Below are 7,516 nucleotides of genomic sequence, written 5' to 3'. Positions count from 1 at the left end.
TTAAGGCATATCAGTTACCCTCACCCCCATCACAATTCGGCTATAGCTTGTCCATTGGCACCCACCGCCAATTGGCATTCTCAGGTTAAATGTGGATGGTGTGGCCAAAGGGAATCCAAGGACCATAAGAGGGGGTGGTATCCTTTGCGATCACACATGGAGTATTCTCTTTGCCTTTTCGTCTTCTTATGGTACCCAAACTAACACAACATCCGAGGCTATGGGGATTCGTGATGGCTTGCTCCTCTGTGAGGCATGAAACCTTCACAATGTTGTCGTGAAATCAAACTCACAAGTGTTAGTAAACATGCTCCATGTAGGTGTTGGGTTCTAGAGGCCTAAATATGGATGAACAATGCAAAAACAATGCACAACAGAAGACTTTTGCGAATCGAATGGCATCAACGAAAACATTAAACGAAGTACCTTTGCACGAATCTCATTTTTTATTTCTTCGATCCTGGAGCGAGACGAGTCGAGCTGCTCAAGTGTGCAGCCTCTAGACGTATCCATGCGGTCCTCGGCGCGTCGGATCTCTTCCTTCTCGTTGACGAGCCCCGTTCTTTCTCCGTCGGCGTCATTACGTCGTCCCAATCACATCAGGGATGGAGAGGGGGTGTGGGGAGAGTGGAGAAGAAGGGGAAATGCCCCTGAACAATTCTGGCCTGGGTGAATTTCGTTCAGGGCCTTCCCCTATTTATACTTGGTGGGTATTTTTCATAAAACCCCCAAAAGACCATTGTGAAGACCATTTGCGTGTGACCCTCTAGGCCCATGTTTCAGTCTAGTTAACGACTCCAGCGGCCCAATAACCTTTATTGGCCTTCCAAATTAATTAACTATATCATCATATAGATTAATTAACGTCGGATCAATTTAACCCAATCGATAGGTCGAGACTCCAACACGTGGGGTGCCAAGCTACACCTCGTGTCCTAGAAGATACAAAGGAGTGTGTATCGACTCACTCATGGAACCTGTTCGTCATCGGTTACCGTGTATGTATAATCCCTCATCCACTTGACGCTCCTTGGATGACTTAGGGTATGGTCAACTGTCAAACCCTAATCGGTCATCCGAGTTAGTACTGATGCATTCAAAAATCATCGGAGAACTCTTCTCCGATATTTCACTACCTTGGCCAAGGACTTTGTTGCATCATCTTCCTTGAGTTGTCACCTCTTATACCGAGGGTGGATGATCCCATCTTGACCACTCAATCGCCTTCGTGTACTTCTTGATGTACCCGAACTAAGACCGTTTAGAATCCCATGATTAGAGACTCGTTGGCCATAGCCAAAATACAACCGTCCATCCACAATACGTCTTTGGTGTCTCAGGTCTAAGGACCATTTACACAACCATGACGTGAATCAACCTAATTGACATTTTGGTATAATACATGCCCTTGAAGTTTATTTGAAATGAAATTAGCATTGCATTTTGTTTTTGCTTCAAGATCTGGTTTTTAATCCTTAGTTCTACATTGATTTTCATCCAATTTGGTATCTTAGATCTTTAGATTAGGGTCGGATGTCATCTTTAATCCATTTTACCCCAAATTCTTCTACTTTCTCTCTCTCTAGGTTAATTAATCTACTTTCTCAGTCTAGAGATTTAAAATTTGATTATTTGAAACTTCAATTCAATATATAAAAACCCTAAATTCAAATTTTCATCCAAAAATTCGTCCATCTTTAAGTCCAATATTAAAATCCCCTTTCTTGTTTAATATTCCCCAATTTTAATACATAAAATTGTCTTTATAAATCATCCTGATTGAGAAATTGGTAACCTAAATTAATCTGATATTATAATCAAAACTACCCTATCTTAAGTGTCTTGACCGAAAACATTAAGATCAAAATTAAGTTTCTACTTAATTTTGATTAATTATAAACAGAATTAACATAATTAAGGTGTATTAAATGCAAAATTAAATCAGTCTTGAATTAATTGATTTGAAATAGGATAAAATTCTTGCTTAGTGCCTCCCTGTGGTTCGACTCCTTGCTTGCTCTATACATAGTATTAGGTGATTAAGGGTATTTATAAATTTTATTACATAAGTCTAAAAGCCCAAATAATGACATATTTACACAGCAATTTTAGGCTTATCACCTTGATCGAGACAGCCTAAGTGACTTTGGTAGGGACCTCAATAGGGTAGGCTAGTATGCTCCTAACCAGGTTAGACCAATTGAACCCAACTCATTCCGTAGGGATTGGATGATCTTATCTTGTTCCGACCAGTCTATAAAACCTTGAGATGGAAGCCAAGGAGCTCAGACATATCACTTGAGAGCAGAGCTGATAAGCAGCTCCCATGATCACTATCCTCCCTCTATTCTAGTGTAGATTGGCTTCCCTAGCCTATGACCCTATCTCTTCATGCCCAATGCCCTCGAATCATTGGCCAGTATAGTATGAACATTTATATGTCTTAAAAAAGACGTAAATTTGTTCAATCTCCTTGGATATGCAAGCATATGGGTTGAGATTAACCTATTTGAACCTCTACAATAGGAATGGCGAGGAGATGATCCATCAGCGCATTGTGAATGAGAATTTACAACAATTCTGCCCACACTACACTCTTCTCAGCCACACTATCCACACGTGTCACCAAAAGGCAATGTAGGCTACCTCACTAGCTACAACCAAGTACATTATAGAGGCAAAGAACACTACTTCAAGGTGTCACCCTAATAAGAGGCTGCCCCTGCTACATGGTCTAACCTTATTCGGTAGGGAGAGACAAGCGCATCGCTTATTGCACTTACCCTCACACGTGCCTTTGTCTCAACCAAGCCTACAATTAAAGCTCATCAGTGTGTGAATAAGGGCCCTACCAAGCATCCCCAAACTCCCCCTACTGTTAAACCTTTACCATATCATACCTTCCTATTATGCAAGGGCAAAGAGGCTATGGTTCTTTCACTAACATTGAATGCATTTTCCCTTGTGCAATCATTAGATGGGCTTGATAACAGATGACGCATCCAGGTAGCGAAGGGTCGGCCTAGTCATGCATCTATCGCTATTAGACATGCCCTAAGCTGCTCCACCCTTCTCGCCCTTCATCCCCTTATACCTCACCATCCACTATGTTAGCCGTCATCCCCTACACCTCTCCTTGTATGTACCCTGTGCCCCTCCTAATATCCCTCCATCCTAGCCACCTCCATCATTCATCCACCATCACATCCCTTGGCCACCCGACTCCCCTTCCTCATCCACCCACTATCAGAAGCCCTAACCACCAGACGCCCCTTTCTCATCCATCCACCATCACATCCCCTAGCCACCTGACGCCCCTTCCTCAGAATGCTTGACCAACCATCAAGTCTTCCTCCATAGCGATGATACTTACGAGGACACCAATGGATTTGCCTCCACAGGCCAAGAGGAGGATGATGACTCCATATTTGATGAGTCATATACTAAACCAACGAGAGATTATTCATCGAATCAAGTCTAATCTGTGAGCGTGTAGGGTTAGGGTGAATAAGGTATTTCAAAGGTAATGTTCTAAGTCCCATCAATAAGTAATTCCAATGAATAATCTCTCATTAAAAACCAAAGCTTATTGGAGGAGTGACAGTAGGCATAATCCATTCAGAGTTTCCTCAAGATGGATTGTGTATTATCCAATGTATTCATTGACTCAATAAGTCCTACTATTTCTAGTTTGTGCACATTGATGAGTGAATAAAGATGGGAGAGAGTGAAGCTGTGAAAAGCTTCATGTGAGAACCATATGGTTTGGAATCAAAAATGAGGTTTAGGGACTCTAGCACTCATGTCTAGGAGAAGAAGGATCAATGAGTGATCAGAACAATATCGTACTAAAAGCATGACGACAAAATAACAGTGCATTAGGGGAATGTTATTTGTGAAACAACTGTCAAGCTGCTCGTACATACGAGCATCTGTGTAACATTCATTGCACCATGTCCAAATCTCACCCATTGTAGGTGGCTCAACAAGTGATGTCTGGTGTATGTATTTATTAAACACTTGCATGGACCTCGACCTCGGAGGTCGTCTGCCTTGATGTTCATTAACTTCACATATGCAACTGAATCCCCAACTATAAACCAAGGGAGATCGACAAGCCGAGGGTAGTCTTAAATATATTGTATGAGTTCTCACCACAGGGCCTCACGTACTAGGTGTTGACATATGATAATAGACGTACATGCACAAAATGAGTTGTCCAAGACGAAACTTACAGTAATTGAATGGCAACTTCAACAAACTTAAACTAAGGCATCTAGGGAGCAAAATATTAGGATTTGTGAGCAACTTAAGGATGCCATGTGACAATAGGAGATTTACTATCTCCAAAAATTGTGTATCCAATGGCTTAGGGAGGGTGATAGAAATATGTATTTCTTTCATGCCTCGATTCGCCATAAAGCTCGACCTAATTATACAACCCTACTAATACGTATAACGCATGGTAACTAACTAGGAAAATGTTATACTTACGATCCTTCCTACACGCGTAGAGATCAAGGAGGTGGTCTTCTCCTTTAGTATGGACAAATTCCTATGGTCTCATAGCTTTTTAGCTGAGTTCTACATAGCTTGTTGGAATATAATTGGTACAGACTTTGTGCAAAGCATCAAGGAGGTCTCATAGCTTTTTAGCTGAGTTATACATAGCTTGTTGGGATATAATTGGTACAGACTTTGTGCAAAGCATCAAGGAGATCTTCAAAGTTAAAGTCTTTCCATAAGGATGGAGATCCACTTTCCTTGGACTTATCCCAAAAGTGGATAATGTCTTTTCTTTTTGATATATGCGATCTATAAGTCTTTGTAATGTATGCTACAAGGTTGTATCTAAATCATTACAATTTGAATTTTGGATCTGCCTTAGATAATGGAAGAAAATGAACTTCGAATTGAGTAAATCGTTTTCTTCCTGATTTAATTTTGACAAATTAAATTGGGTAAAAATCTACAAAAATACCTAAAATCATTAAAATGTACAATAAACTTATCAGATTTTTTTACAAGCATTAAAAATCATTTAAATAGATAAACTAATAATTCACTATCGTTACACTCTATTTAATCAAAATAAAATTGAATCTAATTCCAAATATTCTTACATACCTGTTTGTAGCTTAAATCCACTCAGACTTAGTCTAGTCCTCTCTGCGGTTACACCCTCACTCCCGTATCAATGAGGAATATAAATATATTTCTTAATCTAGGTTATTCATAGATGATGTTATCATTTTCCTTAGTGGATCTAAAAAATCCATCAAGGGGCTTATGAGTGTACATACTGCGTACGAGCCATCATTAGGGTAGCTCGTCAATGCCATCCACTAATGAGTGGACTTACTCCAAAATGATCAGGCAACCGTTTCTCGAATGTCAAGTGGATTTCTCACATATTCTTGGAGTTTTATTAGATAAATAGGACTAAGGTAATACAATGGTGAATTTGAGATATAAATGGGAGTAAATTAGAAATCTAATAGATAATAAGAGGAGCCCCAATACACAATAATCCCATTCTAGAAGCCCATTCAAATCTCCTTAAAGACTGCGTCAAATAAATGCAAGATTTGTGAAACTAACACCCAATTCGAATTTGAATGGTTTATTCTAAAATCTGAGGAGGGCATGTGACTCTAGCCTAAAAATTAAAAAATCCTAGCCCTCCAATCCCTTGCTATGAAATCCAATGGCTGGGAGAGTAAGGGCACTTCTACTTATTCTCTTCTCAAATCTCTTTATATCTCATCTTCAATTTCTGCTTGTTGTATGAGGCCTAGTGCATCGCATTTCTTTGATTCAATTCTTTTTTTACAAGAATGTGCGATAGAGCATTCAAGGGTGATTAACATTCTTAGAGAAAGAGCCCCACTTGGCCCTTGGGGAAGTGACAACATGGTTCGTATGATCTCCTGAATTTTTCAAACAAGGTTCCCAAAGATAGCCTAGACGTCAAGCATTCCAATGCGTCAAACAACATTCAAAAATTCCCCTTATAGCAAAAGTTGTAGCGTTTTAAGTCGACTACCTGCTCGGCCGAGTGCCGCAGCCCACAAAGTGCGCTCGAAGGTTTCATCTACGTTAAACCATATTTATTTCCCTAAAAATTGTCCAAGAATTACATTTTATTACTATAACTTATCTAAACAAAATAAATATGTCTTTCATTTATTTAAAATATTTTTTACTAGTTTCCATTTATTTCATGGATTTTCCTATTTCAAAAAATACTTAAAAATATAAAAATATAAATCACCTAAAATAGTTACTTTAAAATATATTTGAAATGAAATTTACTCTCTCATTACCTGCTACTAGTGGATTTGACCCTTACCCTATTCGAAGTAACAAAAATTGTATAAATATTCTTGGATAAATGAGAGCCTTAAAAGGACTTATTTATCCCAAAAAAATTTTATCACATACTTTATGCCAAGAGACCCAATGGTGTCTATGGCCCACCTCAAGGTACCCCGACTATAGGAAATGCGCGCATTTGCTCTCCATAAAGCCAAAGAACAATGAGTGATAATGAGTGTACTGCTAGCGTATGCAACTAGATGCTCATCAGGACCTGAGTATGAGTTTGATGCGGCCCGAGGGAATAGAAAGCAAAGTTTCTATTTGCCTAGTTTCTTTCTCAACTCGGCCAAAAAAATGCATCAAAATAGTGATATCGTGTGGGGCCGAGGAAGATGGGACATCTAAGATAATCGAAATTCATGCCGCCTCGTGAGTATCGAATGTATTGTTGGATGATATTTTAATGTTTTACCTTGGTGGATGTTCCTTCCATAAAGCTATACAATAAGTCCGCTAGTAAGTATACTCATAAGCCCTTACACTCATATGATGTTATCCTTTTTCTTAATGGATCTAAAAAATCCATTCCAGGGCTTATGAGTGCACTTATTGCATACGAGAGAGCCTTAGGCCATCTCGTAAATTCCTCAAAGAGAAACTTTATGGTGAGCCCATCAACCACAATAAAACACTCATATATCATCCAACATTACACTCGAATACTCACGAGGATGATTGTCTTTCAACTATCTTGGATGTCCCAGCTGTCTCAGCCCCACACGTCATCATTATTTTGATGCCTTGTAGTCCAAGCTGAGAAATAAACTAGAAGGATGATTGTCATCATTATTCAACTCATAAAGCTATATATGAGTTGAATGCGCCCCTTAGGGGATATGAGAATAAGATGCTCATATGTCCCGTCCTCATTAGCATCTTATTCATACCCTAACAGTATACTTTGTATCCCTCACCGTAAATTGCTTCGTGGAGCGTCTATGTGTGCACTTCCAATAGTTGAGTCACGTCAAGGGACCATCAACATCATTGGGTCTCTTGGTAGAAAGTATGTTGACCAACAAATGAGGGGACTAACGATCAGGCGCCCTCAAGATGTCTAACGCTACAGAATTTTTGTTCCAATTTACACCCCATAACTTCTGATTTCCTGTATCCATACTACTCTAACACTGCT

Source organism: Wolffia australiana, chromosome 16, assembly GCF_029677425.1.
Source record: "Wolffia australiana isolate 7733 chromosome 16, ASM2967742v1".
Lineage (NCBI taxonomy): Eukaryota > Viridiplantae > Streptophyta > Magnoliopsida > Alismatales > Araceae > Wolffia > Wolffia australiana.
Note: the sequence above shows the minus strand (reverse complement) of the source record.